This window comes from Octopus sinensis, linkage group LG18, assembly GCF_006345805.1.
Source record: "Octopus sinensis linkage group LG18, ASM634580v1, whole genome shotgun sequence".
NCBI classification, from domain to species: domain Eukaryota; kingdom Metazoa; phylum Mollusca; class Cephalopoda; order Octopoda; family Octopodidae; genus Octopus; species Octopus sinensis.
The window spans coordinates 12,873,681-12,896,124 of NC_043014.1; positions in this window are offsets into that span (position 1 = coordinate 12,873,681).

The window sequence follows — 22,444 nt, forward strand, 5'->3', positions numbered from 1 at the left end:
TGCAGGACAACCTAAGCTTTAAGAGTGCATTTGGTAGACGGAAACTGAAAGAAGCCCATAGTATGCGTGTATGCATGCATGCACACATGTTCGTGTGTACTTGTGTACACATCACGTTCATAAACCAAGCATTATTGTCATACAGGCAGGATTGCTTGTTTCCAGCCATCTGGTCATGGGAAAATATGCCATTGTTTAGAAACAGGTGAGAATTGGGGGTCAGGACGGGCATCCAGCCATAGAAAACCTGTTTTAACAAATTCCATCTGACCCACGCATACATGGAAAAGTAGATGTTAAATGATTAAGAAGACAATGTATGTGGTTGCTTCTAAGTTTAAAAAGTCTGTCTGTCTTTCATAGTAATAAATAAAAAAAGAAAGAGATGAACTACAGTCAAATTTATTTACACAGATATTAATTTTCAAAAAGGCCACAATCTTCAAAATTTTTTCTTATTTTCTGGTCTTTGGAGAAAAAGGTGAACAGAATTACAAAACAACAAAGTCAGCTAATTCAATCCTTGTCCAAAGTTACCAAACAATCCACCGTCAGATAAATTTCAGTAAGCTCTCCTATCAACAGACTCTTGTTAACAGCAGAACGCAAAAGGATAAGGGAAATACTAAATGAGTGGTTCAAAAGCATTTTCATCCCTCCACTAGAACATAAAGAACTACTCCAGTGAAAGGAAACATTCTATGTGTGCATACACATTTGGGCATTGGGGACACCCTCTGTGTATGTATATATTTCTTTACAACCCACAAAGGGCTAAACACAGAGGGGACAAACAAGGACAGACAAAGGGATTAAGTCGATTACATCGAACCCAGTGTGTAAATGGTACTTAATTTATCGACCCCGAAAGGATGAAAGGCAAAGTCGACCTCGGCGGAATTTTAACTTCGACCGTAACGACAGACAAAATACGGCAACGCATTTCGCCCGCCGTGCTAACGTTTCTGCCAGCTCGCCCTCTGTGTATGTATATGTGTGTACACACATGCACACACCATCACCATCATTTAAGATCTATTTTCTACACTGGCATGGATTGATAGAAGCTGGTAAACCAGAGGATGACACCAAGTCCCACTGTCTACTTTGGCTGTTTTTACATACTATATATACATATATATATCATTGTTCAACACCTGTTTTCCCTGTAGGCATGGGTTGGCTAGTCAGTGAGCTGTCCAGATTCCAACTGCCTGTTGTGGCATGGTTTCTACGGCTGGATTCTTCTGAATGCCAACCACTTTACAGAGCATAGTGAGTGCTTTGTATGTGCCACCAGCACAAGAACGCTTACACAGCACCAACACAGGTGCATTTTATGTGGCACCAGCACCTGTAAAGTACAAACCCGTATCTATGTATGATAGTGATTTTACTTAGTTTGATGCATCTTATCAAGTACAGCAAATCACCACATCTCTCAGTCCCTTGTCATTTCTTCAGTGAGGTATAGTGTCCGAAGATCCTTTCTCACCACTTTGTTCCAGGTCTTCCTAAGTCTACCCCTTCCACAGATTCCCTCCACAATTAAAGATTGGCACTTTTTTATGCAGTTGTCTTCAAATTTGCATTTATTTATATATATATGGTTTAAACAGAAGCTAGCAAGCCACAAGAAAGCATTAAGCCCCAGCAACAACTTTGGTATGGTTTCTGCATGATATATGTGTATGTGTATATATATATATATATATATATATATATCAATCATCTTGATCACCTTGACCACCTTGACTGACCAGTCCGTCGGGCGTCCATTTGACACCGCTGGTCACAGCACACTGTCCACTCCTCTCTGGATAGCGCCTTTCTCATATATATATATATATATACACACACACACGAAATAAACCACTATACTTGGCATTCACTAAAATAGAGAAAACCTTCAATACGGTTCCTCACTCCCTAGCCTGGTGGTCACTGTGGAAACTAAGCATAGATGTAAGGCTGGTGATAGCCATTCAAACCATGTACAGGTATGCTGTAAGTAAGGTGAAAGTTAGCAATGAGTAAAGCAATGAATTTAGCATGCAGGTAAGAGTTCAGTTAACACTCCCTTCCTATTAATCATTGTCCTCTAGGCCATAACAGAGGAATTGGTTGCCCATGGGAACTCCTCTATGCTGATGGCCTTGTTCTTATAGCTGAAAATGTAGTAGAATTAGAAATAAAATTCCAAGGGTAGAAGCAAAACCTGGACTCAATGGGGGTCAGGAAGGGCATCCAGCCATAGAAAATTCGTTTTACCAAATTCCATCCGACCCATGCAAACATGGAAAAGTAGATGTTAAATGATTATGAAATTAACTTAGCAAAGACTAAAGTTCTAGTTAGCAGGGAAATAGACAGGATGATAATTCCATCAGGCATATGGCCTTGTTCAATATGTAGAAATGGGTAGGGATTCCATACAGTGTACTCAGTGCAAACAAGGGGTGCAGTGGAATAACAGGAAGGTTTACAGAAAAATTGACTTTGCTTATGGCAGATGCATAGGTGCAATAAACACAAAGATCACATGGAAAATAGATTTTCTGGAATGCCCAGGAGGGTCTCTAGCAGGAATAGGTAGTTTCTTTTACTTAGGTGACCTTAATTAGCAATGGAGGAGGATGCTCTGAAAGTATAGCTGCTAGAATAAAACTATGGAGAACGTTCAGGGAAATATGGCTTATGTCGGTAACAAAAGGCTTCCTCTCAGAGTGAAAGGCAGATTGTATGATGCTTGTGTACAAACATCATCATCACCGTCGTCTAACATCCAGTCTCCATGCTGGCATGAATTGGACAGTTTAACATGAAGCTGGCTAGCAAGGGAGCTGTCCAGACTCCAACTCTCTGTTGTGGCATGATTCCTATGGTTGGATGCCCTTCCTAATGCCAACCACTAGCAGGGAACTGTCCAGACTCCAGCTGCCTGTTGTGGCATGGTTTCTATGGCTGGATGCCCTTCCTGGTGCCAACCACTAGCAGGGAACTGTCCAGACTTCAACTGCCTGTTGTGGCATGGTTTCTATGGCTGGATGCCCTTCCTAATGCCAACCACTTGACAGAGTGTGCTGGGTGCTTTTTCATGTACCACCAGCACAGCACCAACATGGGTGCTTTTTAAGTGGCACTGGCACCTGAAGGGACAAGCATGCATGTATAATGCTAAATGGTTGTGAAACTTGGGCTGTGAATGCAGAGGACACATGAAGAGAAAGAGATGAAGCTAGCTTTCTCCAATGGATGTGTAACATCAAAGAGTATGTACAACAAAGTACAAATGTATCAAGATAAATTGTATCCCCACTACTGTCCCTTATGACCTCCTCCTCCCCTCCACCTTAACTTACTCCTATTTCCTTCTTTCACTTCCTTACCCCCAAACTCATATTCAATGCATCCAAATCCCTGCCAGCAGAGAAAAAAGGAAGTTAAATGATGAGATTTGTACATAGACATACACACATGTAAATACATATATAAATATACATACACCCACACACACATAACTGGCATTCACTGACACTGTCAGTTACGACAGATTATAAATACTTTTGTATGTATGTGTGTGTGTGTATATATATATATATTTGTACATATATATATATATATTCGTACAATAAATATATAAATACACACACATATGTATGTATGTATATATATATATATATAAGCCTCGCCTGGCCCCCGTGCCGGTGGCACGTAAAAGCACCATCCAAACGTGGCCGTTGCCAGCCTCGCCTGGCCCCCCGTGCCGGTGGCACGTAAAAAGCACTATCCGATTGTGGCCGTTGCCAGCCTCGCCTGGCCCCCATGCCGGTGGCACGTAAAAAGCACCAGCCGTCCGTGGCCGTTTGCCAGCTCCGTCTGGCACCTGTGCGGGTGGCACATAAAAAGCCGCCACTACACTCACGGAGTGGTTGGCGTTAGGAAGGGCATCCAGCCGTAGAAACACTGCCAGATCAGACTGGGCCTGATGCAGCCTTCTGGCTTCACAGACCCCAGTTGAACCGTCCAACCCATGCTAGCATGGAAAGCGGACGCTAAACGATGATGATATATACATACACATATAATGTCCTACCCATGCCAGCATGGAAGGTAGACGTTAAACAATGATAATGATGATATATATATGTATTTATGTATATGCACGCTCATACACATACATGAAAGTTATAGAATGATTTGTAGCTCAAGCAACTAGGAAGAGAATTAACCTTGTTGAGATGCAGTTTGGTTTCGTGCCAGGGAGAAGCACTACTGATGCTATCTTCCTAGTAAGCCAACTGCAGGAAAAGCACTTAACCAAGAATCAACTGCTGTACTTGGCATTCACTGTCATGGAGAAAGTCTTTGACAGGATCCCTCACTCCCTCATCTGGTTACTGCAGAAGCCAGGGGTAGATAGATAAGTGGCTCTAAGCTGTGTACGGATATGTCGTCAGTAAAAGTTAGCAATGAGTATAGCAGTGAATTTAGTGTGTAGGTAGGAGTTCATCAGGAATTAGTTATCAATCCCTATTTTGTTTATCATGGTCCTCCAGGCCTCCTTGTTCTAATAGTTAAATTTAAAATTGAATTAGCAAAGAAATTTTAGGTGTGGAAGCAAGGCTTGAAATTGAAGGGCCTTAGAGTTAATTTAGCAAAGACTAAAGTACTAGTAAGCAGAAAAGTTAATAAGTCATTTATCTCTTCAGGGAAATGACCCTGCTCGATGTGTAGAAAAGGTGTTGGGAGAAATGCCATTTGGTGTATCCAGTTCAAGCTATGGACACATTGGAATCACAGGAAGGTTGAAAGAGAAAGTAGTCCTTAAGTGTGGAAGATGTGCAAGAGCAGTAAGCACCAAGAAATGCAGTAAATATATTTCCTCAAATGCTCAAGGGGATCCTTAGGTGTAGAAGCTAGTTTCTGTTACCTAGGTGACCAAATTAGCAGTAGAGGGGAATGCTCTAAAAGTGTAAGTGCTAGAATAAGAACTAGCTGGCAAAGTTCAGAGAGCTATTACTTCTGTTGGTAACAAAGGGCCTCTCCCTCAGAATAAAAGGTATGATGTTTGTGTATAAACAGCTATGCTACATAGTAGTAAAACATGGGGTGTGAAAGCTGAGGACACGTGAAGAAGCTAACAAGCCCCACTGGAGGTGCGATGTCAGTATGCATGTGCAACAAAGTGTAAATGTGTCCAGAGGAAAACTGGATACAAGAAGCATCAGAGAAACCTGTGCTTATATGGTTATATGGGCCCTCTGTCATCTGCTCTGTACAGCCCAGCTTTTTGAGATCGGCATTCAAGTCTTTGTCTCATGTCTTCCTGGGTTTCCCTCTTTCAGAAGTTCCATCCACTGTAAGTGAACAGCAATTCTTAATGCAACTGTCCTCAGCCATATGCATCACATGACCAAACCAGTGCAGTCTTCTCTTTTGCACACTACACCTGATTCCTCCTATGCCTAACTTTTCTCTCAATACATCTGCACACCCAGCAGAGCACACAAGCTGCATTCCTCTCTAGTCTATGCATGTTCTCTGCATTCAAAACCCACATCTCTCTACCATGTAGCATTGCTGTACATACACAAGTATCATACAATCTGCCCTTACTTTGGAAAGAGAGGGGGGGAGGGAGAGAGAGAGATTTTGTTGTCAACAGAGGTAACAGCTCTCTGAACTTTCTCCATCCTATTCCTATTCTAGCAACTACACTTTCAGAGCATCCTCCTCTGCTGCTAATTATGTCGCCTAGGTAACCTCTAGGGAGCGTCCACAGCATTTGAGAGAATTAATTTCCTATGATAACTTGGACTTTATGGCACCCATGCATCTTCCCATACAAAAACTACCTTCTCTGTTAACTTTTCCTGTAATTCCACTGTACCTTGTGTGTCCCTACTCTGCACAGGGTACACTGCATGGAATTTCTGCCTACACCTTATATATCAAGTAAAGCCATTTAACCAAAGTGGGTAGGTCCTATCTTGTTTTCTTACTAGAACCTTGGTCTTTGCTAAGTTAACTTTAAGATTCTTTGATTGGAAGTTTTGCTTCCACTCTTGGAATTTTTTTTCTAATTCTGTTACAGATTCCACTATGACAGCATACAATAGTTCCCGGGGGGCAACTCTTGGAATTTTTTTTTCTAATTCTGTTAAAAATTCCACTATGACAGCATACAATAGTTCCCAGGAGGCAACCCTTGGAATTTCTTTTCTAATTCTGTTACAGATTCCACTATGACAGCATACAATAGTTCCCAGGGGGCAACTGGTCTTAAATTTCTCTATTATGACCTGGAGGACAATGATGAATAGGAGGGGACTGAGATCTGAGCACTGGTGAATGCCTACCTGCAAACTAAATTCATTACTGTACAGCTTTCACAAGCCGTTCATCTATCCCTAGCTTCATCAGAGACTACCATATCACAGAGTGAAAGATTCTGTCAAAGGCTTTCTCCAAGTCAATAAATGCCAAGTATAACAGTTTGCTATTAACTAAATACTTCTGCAGTCAGCTAAGAATATAGAATCAGTAGTGTTTCTTGCAGGCACAGAACCAAACTGCAGCTTATCAATTCTAATTCTGTTTCTAATTAATTTGGCTATAATTCTTTCCGTAACTTTCATGTCCTGGTCCAGCAATGATACCTCAGTAATTACTTCTATCAAAGACATCCATTTTACGTTTGTAGTAGCTAACTATAATGTAGCTGTACCAGTCATTGGGGATGATACCTTCCTGAATAACCTGATTAAAACTATACAGGTGACCAGACTGCATCCTACTCTGCCAGATATCTGAAGCATCTCAGTTGTAATTCCCAATAGACCAGGAGCTTTCCCTGACTTCATATCCTGAATTACCTTATCCATCATACTGCTGTCAGCTAGGATAGTTTGTCCTTCTGTTGGGTTCATATTGGGAAGACTCCCTTTCTCCCACATTTCCCACATTCAATAATTTTCCACAGGAGCACTTCCATGCCTCTTTCTTTTCAGAATCATCAAACACAAGCATACCATTATCCATCCATATACACTTCTCACCCACATCAACTTTGAAAGATAGTTATTATCTAGTGGGCAGCTCCCACGAGTTCTGAAGCTGCATGATCTATGATGGCCAGCTGTTTGCTCCTCTTTTCCACTCAGCTTAGCAGTATTACAATCTCTGCTATAACAGCCAAAATTCTAACAATATAGTTCCTATCAAATATTTAATATATTATGTCCTGGTGGGAAATGATGATCTGTTAAACTAAGGAAGTCCCTAGCTGTATTAGATCTAACTGTTGTAATATAATCATCATCATTGTTTAATGTCCATATTCAATGCTGGCATGTGTTTGACGGTGTGAGAGAAACTAATGGGTCTGAGGACTGCATCAGGTTCCTAATGCCAACCATTTTAGAACATGTACTTGGTGTTTACTCTTTTACTTGTTTCAGTCATTTGACAGCGGCCATGATGGAGCACCGCCTTTAATCGAGCAACTCAACCCCGGGACTTATTCTTTTGTAAGCCCAGTACTTATTCTATCGGTCTCTTTTGCCAAACCGCTAAGTGACGGGGACGTAAACACACCGGCATCGGTTGTCAAGCAATGCTAGGGGGACAAACACAGACACACACACGCACATATATATACATATATACGATGAGTTTCTCTCAGTTTCCGTCTACCAAATCCACTCACAAGGCTTTGGTAGGCCCGAGGCTATAGTAGAAGACACTTGCCCAAGGTGCCACGCAGTGGGACTGAACCTGGAACCATGTGGTTGGTAAACAAGCTACTTACCACACAGCCACTCCTGCGCCTTTGTTTGTTTGTTCTTTTGTTTTTTTTTTGTATGGCACCAACTCTAGTAAGGCCACCATATGAGTTGCAAGACTAAGATCCCTTCTGATTGTATGCATCTACAGTAGAAAGGGAGCAGCTCTATAATAGGAGTTGAGGGGTTAAACTATGTGAGAAGGCACAAGAACAGGAAAGGTTTCTTGCAGTAGAAGAGCTACATGGCTACTCGCATTACAGAAGAGAAAGAGAGGGAGTGATAGGGATGAAGCTAGAAAGAAATAATAGTGATGAGGTTTCAGGATCGATCCCTGAGGTACAAGGTGGATAGAAGTGAGTGGGGACAGAATAGAGCATGGGTGGGAGAGTGGGGTTGCAAGAGTGCATGAGAAAAGTGGGCTGGAGATAGCATACACGTGGCTTAGTGCCAGATGTTGGACTCCTGATCCTAAGATTGTGGTTTTGATTCCTGGACCAGGCGACGTGTTGCATTCTTGAGCAAAACACTTCACTTCATATTGCTCCAGTCCACTCAGCTGGCAAAAATAGATAATCTCGCAAAGGACTGGCATCCTGTCCAGGTGGGGAATATATATGCCATGAAACTGGGAAACCGGCCCTTATGTGTTGGTATGACACAAGAAGATAACTTTACCTTTGCCTTTTTTAACATGTGGACCTCCCAATATTGATTTTGTTGAGATGAGCAGTTCTTCTCAAGAACTGCATATCAACAGTCATCCTGGTCCTTTATCATCTCCTTTGCAAGTTCCATTGCCCCGAGAATAGTCCTCACCACTTTGTCCCATGTCCTCCCTCTTCTGCAAGTTCCTTTCACATTAAGTGATTAGTACTGCTTTATAAAGCTATCTTCATCCATACAGCTCACATGTCCATACCGGCACAGTTTTCTTTCTTGCACACTACTCTGATTCCTCTTAATGCCCAGTTTTTCTCTCAAAACATTTTTGCTGTCTTTCATGCACACCTGCATTACAAATCTGATGAAGCATTGCTAGCTTTATTTCTTTCCATCCTTTTTGAGTCCTCGGCATTCTCACTACCATTCAGCATTGAAATTCTAACACAAGTGTCATACACTATCTTTCATCATCTTCATCATCGTTTAACGTCTGTTTTCCGTGCTAGCACAGGCTGGACGGTTCGACCGGGGTCTGGGAAGCCAGGAGGCTGCACCAGGCTCCAATCTGATCTGGCAGTAATTCTATAGCTGGATGCCCTTCCTAATGCCAACCACTCTGTGAGTGTAGTGAGTGTTTTCCATGCTGGCATGGGTTGCACTGTGTGACAGGACCCAGTGAACCCCAGGGCTGTCATGCTCCTACTTGCTGCAGTAGTAGCGACCTGAACTTTTTCCAACCTCTTCTTACTCAGGCAACTATACTTTCAGAGCAACCATCCCCTTTGCTTATTAAATCTCTTAGGTAACAACAGCTACAGGCTACTTCTAGTAAGCCATTTAGCCATTTAAGAAAATCCATTTCCAATGTGCTCCAGGGCATCTGTCATATATGAAGCTTACTTTCTATTGGTCTTACTATGCTTCTATTATACATCTTGTCTCCATGGTTTATATTGGGTACAGCAAATAGAGTTCAGACCTATTCCTTGTCTGTACACAGAACAAAGCAATTTCCATGATGATACCATGCTCCTTTCTTTTTCTCTTAATAAAATCTTAGTCTTTGCCAATTTTACCTTGAGGTCTCTTGATTCTAGGTTTACTTCCATGCCTGAAATTTCTTGTCTATTTCCACAATAGATTCAGCCATGAAAACTAGACCATCAGTATGTAAGAGTTCCCATGTGAGGGGCTGTAGAATTATAATGAATAGAGGACTGAGGACAAAGATTAAGTGGTTATACACACATATAATGCATATATACATGCATTTACATACACACATAGACATACATATACATGGCACAGGCATGGCTACGTGATTGAGAAGCTTGCTTCCAAACCATGTGGTCTCAGGTTCAGTCCCACAGTGCAGCACCATGGCCAGGTGTCTTCTACCTGGCTGACCATAGCCTGGAGTAGATTTGGAAGATGGAAACTAAAAAAAGCATGTTGTGTGAGCATGTATGCATGCATGTATATATTTATCTATGCATGATGGCTATAAATGAGCATCCCTGTCATACAAGTGAAGTCATCCGTTTCCAGTCTTCCTTGGAAAATATGTCCCTTCATAGGAAATATTATCATGCGTAGGAGTGGAGTTTGGTAAGTTTATAGACGTAGGAGTGGCTGTTTGGTAAGTAGCTTGCTAACCAACCACATGGTTCCGGGTTCAGTCCCACTGCGTGGCATCTTGGGCACGTGTCTTCTGCTATAGCCCCGGGCCGACCAATGCCTTGTGAGTGGATTTGGGAGACGGAAACTGAAAGAAGCCTGTCGTATATATGTATATATATATATATGTGTGTGTGAATATGTTTGTGTGTCTGTGTTTGTTCCCCTAGCATTGCTTGACAACCGATGCTGGTGTGTTTACGTCCCCGTAACTTAGCGGTTCGGCAAAAGAGACCGATAGAATAAGTACTGGGCTTACAAAGAATAAGTCCCGGGGTCGATTTGATCGACTAAAGGCGGTGCTCCAGCATGGCCGCAGTCAAATGACTGAAACAAGTAAAAAGAGTAAAAAAGAGTAAAAAGAGTAAAAGAGTATGCCTGGAAACAGGTGAGATCTGACAACAGAAATGGCATCTGGCCATAGAAAATCAGCCTCAATGAATTTTGTCTGACCCATGCAAGCATTAAAAATTAAATGCTAAATGTTGATGATGATACATACATATGCATGCCATCATTTCAGTATCCATTTTCCGTGCCGGCAAGGGTTGGATGGTTTGACATGAATTGGTAAAGCTTAGGACAGTGCCAACCTCCACTGTCTGTTTTGGCATAGTTTTACAGCTGGATGCCCTTGCTAACAACAACCACTTCACAGAATGAATTGGGTTCATTTATGTGGCACCAGCACTGGCAGAGTCAGCTTTGGTGTGATTGTACAGCTGGATAACCTTCCTAACACCAACCACTTCACAAGATGGACTGGTTTCATTTCATGTGACCCCAGCACCGGCAGGATCTGCTTTGGTATGGTTTTACAGCTGGATGCTTTTCCTAACTTTAGAGAATAGACTGGGTGCTTTTTATGTGGCACCAGTGCCGGCAAGGTCTACTTGGGCATGGTTTTACAACTGGATACACTCCTAACACCAACCACTTTACAGAGAGTGGACCGGGTACCTTTTAAGTGGAAGCAGTACCAGCGAGGTCAACATAATTTGCAAGACAAAGGTCCCTCAACAGAGAGAGGGTGTGGTATTGAAGGAGGTGGCTTTGTGCCAGGTGATGGAAAGTTAGAGTATGAGACAGAGACATATCTTGCTGTAAAGGAGATAACCAATTACCCCAGTTGGAGAGATGGAAGGAGAGGGAGTGCGAGAGATGGCAATATGCCAGGGCATGTTCTCAAGGTACAAGGCTGTGAATATAAATGGAATGGTAGAGGAATGCACAAGGTGCATGAGTAGGGAATTCACAAAGGTGCAAAAGGAGGAGAAGGGAAGGAAAGGGGAGAATGCAATGAGTGGTGAAACACGGGTATCTGGGGGAGTTGAGTGATGTTGGGCTGCAGGATTGGGGAGGGAAAGATAAGCAAAATACATGAAAAAGAGATGTAGTTTGGTTGATTGGGGGTAAGGTGTGTGAATCAATATTACCTGTGAGTGAAATACACAGTGCCTCCAGAACTCAGTTCTGCTGAGGTGGGTGGACCTTCTCAAGAACCTCATTTCACCAGACATCTCTGTCCATTGTCATTTCTACCGTGAGGCCACACATATATACATATATATATACACACACACATAAATTTAGACATAGGGTAGACATGATCTTGTGGGAGTTCGCTTCATAAACCCACGTTTCCTGGTTCAATTCCATTACATCGTACACCGGGTAGGTGTCTAGTTCGACAACACGCTATCCACAGCCTTGCGAGTGGATTTAGTCAGAAGCCTCCCCCACACACACACACAAACATACATATATATGGCGATCTTATGCCACACACACACACCTTGAATATCGGTGTTTTTCTTGCCTTGACATTGCACGATAGCTGTAAACTATACGTGGTATAGTTTGTTCCTAATCTTTCGTGAGCAAAAAAAAATATCTTGCTTGGAATCAAGTGAGGGTTAGAGACAGGAAGGGCATCTGGCCGTAGAAAAGTATATTCAACGAATTCTATTTCGCCCATGTAAGCATGGAAAAGCAGCCGTTAAAAACGATGATGAAACAAGTGTATGCATATATATATATATACATATATACACACACGCGCGCATATGTATACATACACATACAACTATACGTATTTATATACACATATATAACTATACTTACATCCAAACACACACACACACACACATACATATATATAAATAACACTGAAGCAAAGTAACACTATATATATATATATATATATGGTGGAAGGAAGCTTCCATTACGGGAATTTTCATTGTACGTATTTCCTATATGTTTTTTTTTTATTGATTTATTTTATTCGGAAAATCTAGTGAAACATCTGAAAAAATACCGAGAATTTTATTTCAATATTATAGATATTTACAATATAATATTCATTGCCTTCTTAACGCATTATATATTTGTGCGGCGTGTGTGTGTGTGTATAATAAGTACGTTACACAAGAGAGAACCTCACCATACGTATTGAGTATAATTTACAGTACGTAAAAAATTTACATCACAGTTAAATTTAGATGTAATAAAATACGTGTAGAAGAAAAAAAACACCGAAAAAAGCCTTCTGTTCACACAAAATAATCTACAATGTGAACTGATCGTTGAATCGATTTAGGTTTGATTAAATAGCTGATTTTATATTTTTTCTGCTCCAAAATATTTCGGAAATTCTGATTCTGCTTGTCAAGCTCTCAAGCATCCAAAATGCCTGCGAATTTGTTTCTTGACAAATTTGCTATTTTAAAAGAAAAAGTTTAATCACACACACCATTAAGTAGTGTTTTGTCCATCAACTTAATTGCACAAATTAAATAAATTTTCTTGTAAAATGCACAGAATTTCTTTGGTGATTTTAATTACTTTCATTAAAAAATTTTTTTTTTTTACAAGCCCCATAAATATTCGTTACAAATGCATTGCTCTAATAACTAGCCTTATTGTATAAGATATCACAGGGGACAGCTTCGTAAATAGAATAGAAATATTTTTAAAACTTTGTTAATACTTATTTCTGTTGTAGTACATGCGATTGCTCTTCTTTATATATAAATATATATATATAGATATATATATATATATATATCAAATATATATCAACCTATTTATGGCCTTCATGCAAAAACCTTTTATATTTTTTTCATTATCTAATCGGGCATTTATTTGATTTCGTTCACTTCACTATTTTCAATGCCAAGGGCTCGACAGATGTCCTTAATTCTTTATTAATTAATTAATGCATCGGTTTGCATAATGGCATTAATATATTTTGGGGAAATTTATATATAGATTATCTTATGAATAAAACTGCACAGTAATAAAAATTTATACGAGGAAAACAGGCTTTAGAGATGTATCTTCTTTCAGTTATGATTAAATATGGCCAAAAAGAGGGAGAGAGACAGTTTGGTGGAAAACATACCATTCATTCTTGTTAACAAGACAACTACTTTCAATGAGAAAGGAAACATACCTCGCTGTGTAATCCTCACACAGGAGACATTTGATACGGGAAAATATGAAAAACACGGGCATTTATAAGAGAATCAAGCATCGGTAAACAAACAAACGAGAAAAAAAGACATCGGATGATAAAATGATAAACATAAACGACTTACCTAAACATTCTTGTGATTGATGTGACAAGGATCAGTGGAAAAAAATTGAAAATCTCGCCATTTTCCAGTTTCCAGATGGAGTTGCTGGCTTATTCGAAGCCGTGGCATTCGAAGGTGACAAAGCTATTTGCCAACAACGAGAAACATTTCTATTTATTAATATCCAATAATAGTACAATATCTTTTTATTTATTATTTTATTGATCAAAATAAAAACATAAATGGTAGATTGAATGATAGGTAGGTAGATTGATAGATGGATGGATAGCTAGGACTGTGTCCGTTATTTGAGATCGTGTGGGGTTTTTTTTAAAACTATACTCTTCAGGTCAATTATTATAATTGATGATGCAGGATTTCCCTGTTGCCGATTTAGAGAAAATAACCCATCATGTCAGATCAATACATAGTTTAAAAGTTAATCACTCCATTGGCAAACAGGGATGCGCGCGCATACACAAATAACATGCGTGCAGACGGAGGTAGAGATAGACGTGGGGGGAGAGAGAGAGTGAGAAATCAGTAGAGAGAGAGAGAGATCAGTAGAGTGAGAGAGAGAAATCAGTAGAGATAGAGAGATCGGTAGAGAGAGAGAGAGAGAGATCAGTAGAGACAGAGAGAGAGAGAGAGATCGGTATATATATATATAGAGAGAGAGATGAGTAGAGAAAGAGAGGGAGAGATAGGTAGAGAAAGAGAGAGAGATCTGTAGAGAAAGAGAGAGAGAGATCAGTAGAAAGAGAGAGAGAGCTCAGTAGAAAGAGAAAGAGCTCAGTAGAAAGAGAGAGAGAGAGAGATCAGTAGAGAGAGAGGGTGATGAAGAAAAAAAGAATAGTAGAGAGAGAAATCAATACAGTGAGAACAATAGAAAGAATAAGAGAAATAAAGAGAGAGAGAGAGAGACGCACACACACACACACACGAAGAAAGATAGATTTTCGGTAGATAAGCATTACACGCCGACGCGTACACGTATGTATAACATACGTGTGTATATTACACGTACATATGTACGTTTATACACGTGTATGCGTGTTAAGACGAACAGGAGACAAAATAATGTAGTTGGATGTTTATTGTGTGTATATAAGTAAATAATTGGTTTGGTAGAAGCATTAAATGTAGGCGGGTGGATATGAAGAATAGGGAAAAAAATGACTAGACAGGTGGATAAGATGAATGGTTGTCCTGTGTGACATAACTATTTCTTTTTCCCCTCCTTCCGTGTTTCCTTCCCCCAATTTTTACCAGGTTACAATCCTGATATGTGAGGTAAAACGTTATGTTGAATTACACAATGTAATTTACATAATACCCTTAATATTTAAAATCATCACCCTTAAAAGCAACATTAAGGGAAATATCTTTATATATAAAAGAGAAGTTGTGTGTCTGTCTGTCTCCTACGATTTAGATTCCTAACTACTCCCACATTTTGCGGTGCAGTTTAACCAAAACCGGGTATCTTATAGTCGTGATTCATATCGAGCCCTTCTGGGTATTAGCGCGCGTCTACGATGAGTCTACGATTTTAAAAATAATTTACCATAATTTTTTTCCATTTTTAATGCATTTTTTCGCTATTATATAAGGGAAGTAACTCTCTAAAAATGTCTACGATGAGTCAACGATTTTAAAAAAATTACCATTTTTTTCCATTTTTTTGCTATTTTTTGGCTATAACTCTCTAAAAATGCTTGTATAGTTATTTCCCTTACAAACCCGAGCAACGCCGGGCGATACTGCTAGTATCTACTAAAACAGTGTGAATGGTGATTGAGAAATAAAAAGCAATTTTAAAGACTGGGTTCCCCAAATTTCACTCTGAGAAGAAATTTCCTTCGGGTTCAGATTAGTAGACATTTTACAGGTTCATTTAATTTTTAAAACACAGTCTTCAAATACAAATAAGAAATTTGATCTAAAGTTAGAAATTCATTTGGGCTCTTAAAGACATTTAATTGATTTTCAAAGCTTACTGTGATTGTATTTCTTTAAGTCGAATTATATTTTTATTGTTAAATTTTTTTAAAAACCCCAGCATTTTCCAGTCGAAATGGCACATCAAGCTAAACAGACTACACGTGGTCATATCGACCTGTAAGAAATACAATAATTTCTCTAGCATATTTAGGGACACGTCGAATAATGTTGCCTGTGTTACACTTGTCTGATAAAAAAAAATTATTATCGTTGTGGATGTAATAGATCTGATCACAACCCAGGGCTGACCTAAAACTAAACAACACATCATTCTGTTGTTAGAAACAGCTTCCAAGTTTTATTCAGCCCACACACTACCTTCTTAAAGCAGACACATTGAATTATGTAGATCGGAATATACCTTGTGTGAATAAATAAACAAATAAAACGAGATGGAGTTTTCTTTAATCATGAATCTCTGCCTATAGAAACCAGCTTGGTGTTAAACTACTTATAATAACCAAGTGGACGGAATGCATGTTTTCTCACGGAGAGGCCTCTAGTTCTACCAGCAATAATATGGTCCAAAAATTTGTAAAAAAATTAGGAGTATAGCTAAGAATATTGTAAGGCTTTTTCGAACGTATATGAATGAACTATAAAGTACTGGTCTAAATAGTTTTAACAAACCAATATTAATATTTTATGCAGCCAAGCGCTGGGGGTGAGGGAATTATTTAGAACACGTGTGTATTCCTTTATTCTTTTAATCTGTTTCCACCATTTGACGGCAGCCATGCTGGAGCACCGACTTGAAAATGGTTTTAGTCGAATGAATCGACCGTAGAACTTTTTTTTTTTACGCCTAGTACTTATTCTACCGGTTACTTTTCGCCGAACCGCTAGCTTACGGCGATGTAAATACACCAACACCTGTTGTCAAACGGTGATAGGGAACACACACACACACACATACATACATACATATACATATATATGGCGATCTTTCGTCTCAAGAAGACCTTTCCATCGATTTCCGTAAAAAAAATTTTTTTTACTTATGGGCTTGCGGGAACTTTTGAAGTAATATACATACATATACACATACACCGAGTAAAAAAATTTCAGTTATCTCTTTCTTTCACACATTACTCTGTCTCTTCACACACACTAACAGAAGCACTTCACTTACACAACATACTGTCTGTCTCCCACACCCCATCAAACACACACACATGTACATCAATGCTTCACATGCACAGTAACTTCAAAAGAACTTCCCTCGTCAGTCTCTTTCGCTCTCATTACTTCAAAAGTTCCCGCAAGCCCATATGTAAAAAAAAAAAAAAATTTTACGGAAATCGACGGAAAGGTCTACTAGAGACGAAAGATTGCCGCCTTGGTCGGCCTAAGGCTACAGTAGAAGACACTTGCCCAAGGTGCCACGCAATCGGACTGAACCCGGAGCCATGTAGTTGGAAAGCAAGTTTCCTACCGCACAGCCACGCTTTGGCACAGGACTAGCAATTCCGTGGAAGGGGTAAGTCGGTTACATCGACCTTCACAGCTCAAGTGGTACTTATTTTATCGACCTTGACTGCATGAAAGTCAAAATCGCCGACCTCGGTGGAATTTGAACCTCAGAACATGGAGACAGACGAAATGCCGCTTATCATTTTGCCTGGCGTGCAAACAGTTTTGTGAAGTAGCCTCCTTCGTCTGCCGTTATGTTCTGAGTTCAAATTCCGCCGAGGTCAACTTTGCCTTTCATCCTTTTGGGGTCGATAAATTAAGTACCATTTACGCACTGGAGTCGATGTAGTCGACTTAATCCCTTTGTCTGTCTTGTTTGTCCCCTCTGTGTTTAGCCCCTTGTGAGTAGTAAAGAAATATATATATACACTAGCAGTATTGTCCGGCGTTGCTCGGGCTTGTAAGGGAAATAACTATATAAGCATTTTTAGAGTGTTATAGCCAATAGATAGTAAAAAAATGCATTAAAAATGGAAAAAAAATTATGGTAAATTTTTTTAAATCGTTGATTCATCGTAGACATTTTTAGAGAGTTACTTCCCTTATATAATAGCGAAAAAATGCATTAAAATGGAAAAAAATTATTGTAATTTTTTTTTAAATCGTAGACTCATCGTAGACGCGCGCTAATACCCAGAAGGGCTCGATATGAATCACGACTATAAGATACCAGGTTTTGGTTAAACTGCACCGCAAAATGTGGGAGTAGTTAGGAATCTAAATCGTAGGAGACAGACACACAACTTCACTTTTATATATAAAGTTATATATGTAAGAAATTTGTTTTGGCCTGTCATGGAGTGGCATTTGCTTTCGCAACTATAGAGTGCTTAACAGTATAGTCGAGCGGTATATTACTTGTTATGGAACGTAACGGGTCAGAATATTACAGATGGTTCCGCGCTAACCATCGCACAATATATTGATGACTCTTGAGACACGTCGGCTTCTTTTATGTAGGTGTATGTATGTGTATATATGCACATATATAAAATTAGTATAAACACCAGTTTTCAATGTTTTACCGAAAAGGAGAATTACGAATGTCACTAAATGTGACTGGGGTGTTAGGAAACGACCCCATTGCTAGAAATGAGAGCTAAACCGCACTAATGCTGCGGTTCACACACATGAATGGAAATGTATACGCTTGCCGGGACCATAATCGTCCGAAAAGTGCTGATCGAGAATTCTCGTTAACGACAACATTAGAGCAGTTTAGTTCTTATTTCTAGTAATGTAGTGTTTCCTAACACCCTAGTCGAATTTAGTGGCATTTGTGTATATACACATACACACACACACACACGCAGTGAGGGTTGGTTCGGTGATACTAAAACGTATCGGAACGAAAATATAGTGAAAAAATGATAACATTTTCCGGGTGAGAGAGAGAAAGAAGAGTTACCTCCCATGGGTCGGTGCCAGCTTTGGCTTAAGGCTATCGCCTGTCTGTAGGTATATTCTCTTATTCTTTCAGTGGTTTCAGTCATTTGATTGCGGCCATGCTGGAGCACGTTTATCATTTTCCTAGACCGAGGGCGGCAACGAAATAGCTCGTTTGTTTTAGTTTGAGAAAACATCTAGATCGTGTGAATTTTTGTAGAATGGTTCTCTGTTCGGTCAAGCATCGAATGTAACGTCTACTTGCAGTCAGATATGGTCCAGAGAACGACAGACATGTACACACACACATAGCTGACACTCTTCTACATACATACATACAGATATATACATATATATATAAAATATAAATTAGAGATAAAACCACTATTATGCAACTCAAACAGTGATAGACATAAACCAAAATATAAATGACAAATAAGATATATTTTTATAAAACATATAACTTATAACTAGATCTCACCATGTCTATCACTGTTTGAGTTGCATAATAGTGGTTTTACCTCTAATTTATATTTTATATATTTATACTGTGAAATTTGATTTAATACTAAATTGAATTTTCCCTGAAAGTTTGAAGTTATACTCCCTAATACTATTATAATTATTATGCCAGCTCTGTCTGGCCCCCTTGTTGGTGGCACGTAAAAAAGAACCATCCGTTCGTGTCCGTTGCGTCTCGCCTGGCCCCCGTGCCGGTGACACGTAAAAGCACCATCCGTTTCGTGGCCATTTGCCAGCTCTGTCTGGCCCCCGTGTTGGTGGCACGTAAAAGCACCATCCGTTCGTGTCCGTTGCCAGCCTCGCCTGGCCCCGTTCCGGTGACACGTAAAAGCACCATCCGTTCGTGGCCGTTTGCCAGCTCTGTCTGGAACCTGTGCAGGTGGCACGTAAAAAGCACCCACTACACTCACGGAGTGGTTGGCGTTAGGAAGGGCATCCAGCCGTAGAAACACTGCCAGATCTGACTGGGCCTGATGAAGCCTTCCAGCTTCACAGACCCCAGTTGAACCGTCCAACCCATGCTAGCATGGAGAACGGACGCTAAATGATGATGATGATGATGATGATGATATATATATCTATACATATATTTCAAATTAATATATTTCGTAATGAATGCCATAATTACTTAATATAATTGCTAATTTATTTATTTAGGTATATTGCTGATAGTAAGGGTTATAATGTGTATTCTTCTAAATCGCTTATTATTCTGGAATCATTAAGTCTAGAAATTGGTTTAAGATATTCTCCTACGTTTATTTTAATTTTATCATGGAATGTTTATTTAAAATTTATTAAATCTATACATATGTATACATGCATCTCCTGCTCTTTCAGCCCTTCTCTGTATATCGGTCAAATGGGACGCCGCTCAGCTGACCTGTTTGTGAAGCGTCTCCGAGACATTAGACTTGGCAATGACATCCAGGTCACATGCCATTTCCACTCTTTCAGCAATTCATTACAACACCTGTCTGTCTTTGGATTGTCTTTGTACAGGTGCCATCTGAACTCCTGACTTCACCGTGAACAGGAATTAATCTTCTCTCATTGCTCCTTTGAGCCATATGGACTCAATTCCCCTTTTCTTTGTCTGACACCTACTTCCTCTCTTCATTGATACCACCTCCACCCACACCCCACTCCCACATATGCAACCCCTACACCACTCCATGCACTAGCAATGACCACTTCCCAGCATGCACACCACACATAACAGACACACACATACATCCACATATCAATGTCACTAGCCCCTATCCACACACACACACACATGCATGTGCACTATTTTAGGATCACCAATACTTTATTATCTCCCCTTCTTTCTACCTCTCCTGTCAAACCATTTTTTCCCAACCAGCCACCATGCTTGATTGCTAAATCCACAAGTTTTTTTTATTCTCTCTCTCTTTATTTTCTCTTATTCCTTTCTGTAGAAGAGCATAGGCTCGAAACATAAAAGATTTTCTCTTTCCCGAGCGTCAAACTAATGCACCTGCTTGTTGTTCATACACCCATCTTCATCTTTTGTTCTTCTGTAAATTGCAACTATATATATATATATGGTATATGAAAGGTGGAAAATGGATTATATGAGAATTATTAATCACAATTGTTTCGACATATCTAGCATCAATCCCTCATATATTTCTGTTATGAATATAAGTTCTCTATCCTGTAACTAATTAATATAATTGTTAATTTATTTATTTGGGTATATCAGTTGAAGTATGGGTTATAATTTGTATTCTTCCAACTGGATTATTATTCTGGCATCATTAAGTCTAGATATTGGTTTATTCAAATAATGCCTATCTAATTGTATTATTTGGATCATTAGACGCATGTTTGTATAGTGTCTATTTAATTTTGTGTGGGCGGCAAAATCCTCTTCCTCTCTTATTGTTGATTAATTTGTGATCTGGAAAATTTCTTCTATGCATAAGTCACATCTCTTGTCCCCAATGCTAAAAGATTTTGCCCGACTAATTACTTCCTACTTCAGTGTAGGAAATAAAAATGATAATATTAACAATAATGCAAATGATTTGAATTGTATAGAAGATAAGACATCCCTAAAAAAAAGTAATTTCTTTCTATACAAAACTTCATATAATTTTTTATGTTATCTTATATCATATCCATAGTATATTATGTTATATTATAATATAAATAAAATATTAGATTGACGATAGAATCTCTCCATTTAATTTATTGTTTGTAACTTGCATTATACCCCAATTTATGTGGTACTCAACTAACATACCTGTGAATTGGATGTTTTACACACCCCCTTGAAGGAATTCTTTTCCTTAGCTTGTTATATATATATATATGTACAGGGTGTGTAAGATATTTGAGGACAGATTTATGTTTATAAAAAACAGATATATAATAACAGATGATAACTTTATTTATTAAAAAATGCTATGAGGATAAAAATAAACCTTCTTTTCTATAATTTTATTCAATAAAGCCACCTTCAGCTTCAACAATTGCTTCTATATGAGATCTAAATCATCTACATGCTCGAATCAAGTGGTCCTAGTTCAATTTGGACATTACTCTCACTATGGCAGCTTTCAAAGAATCTTTAGTGTTACGGGCATGTTCGTTGACCTCACTTTCAACAATGCTCCACATGTAATAGTCCAATGGATTGAGATCTGAAGAATTAGGAAGGCAAATATTAGGGGTTATGTGATCATGAAAATTTTCAGCCATTCATTCCTGTGTTACAAGAGCCATGTGTGATAATGCAGAGTCTTACTGAAACACATATGGCTTTCCACTGTCTATCTAGGGCTTAAGTTCCAGGACCTCAATGTAGGCAGCAGAGTTAACTCTAAGGCCTTGTGGAAAGAAGTAAAGAAACATCACATGTCCTTCATTGCTGACAACTCCTAAAACCATGACAATTGCAGGAAATTTTGTATGCATAACACTTGGGACTTCAGCAGGGTCTGCATATAACCATTTACCATTTCTTCTGTTAACTTTTTTGATCTTGGTCGATGTTTTTCTCGTTTTGAGTAAAACCAAATCTAATCTCCTTCTGTTGGATTTTTCAGTTTGTTTAAGAGCCTTTTAGATCTGATGTAGTGATATTCTTTTGCTTTTTCTGACAAATTGACCATTCCTCGTCATATAAGACATATCTGATGTCTTCGTGGAAGATATTTATGATTGTTCCTTCTGACATATGGAGATCTTTTGCAATTGATCTCATGGACTTTCTGGGATTGTAATCAATGGTCTGTTGAACTTGCTGGATAAATTCAGGTGTTCTGATGATTTCAGAGCGTTTAGAATGCTTTTTATGCTTTGATACTGGTGGTACATTTC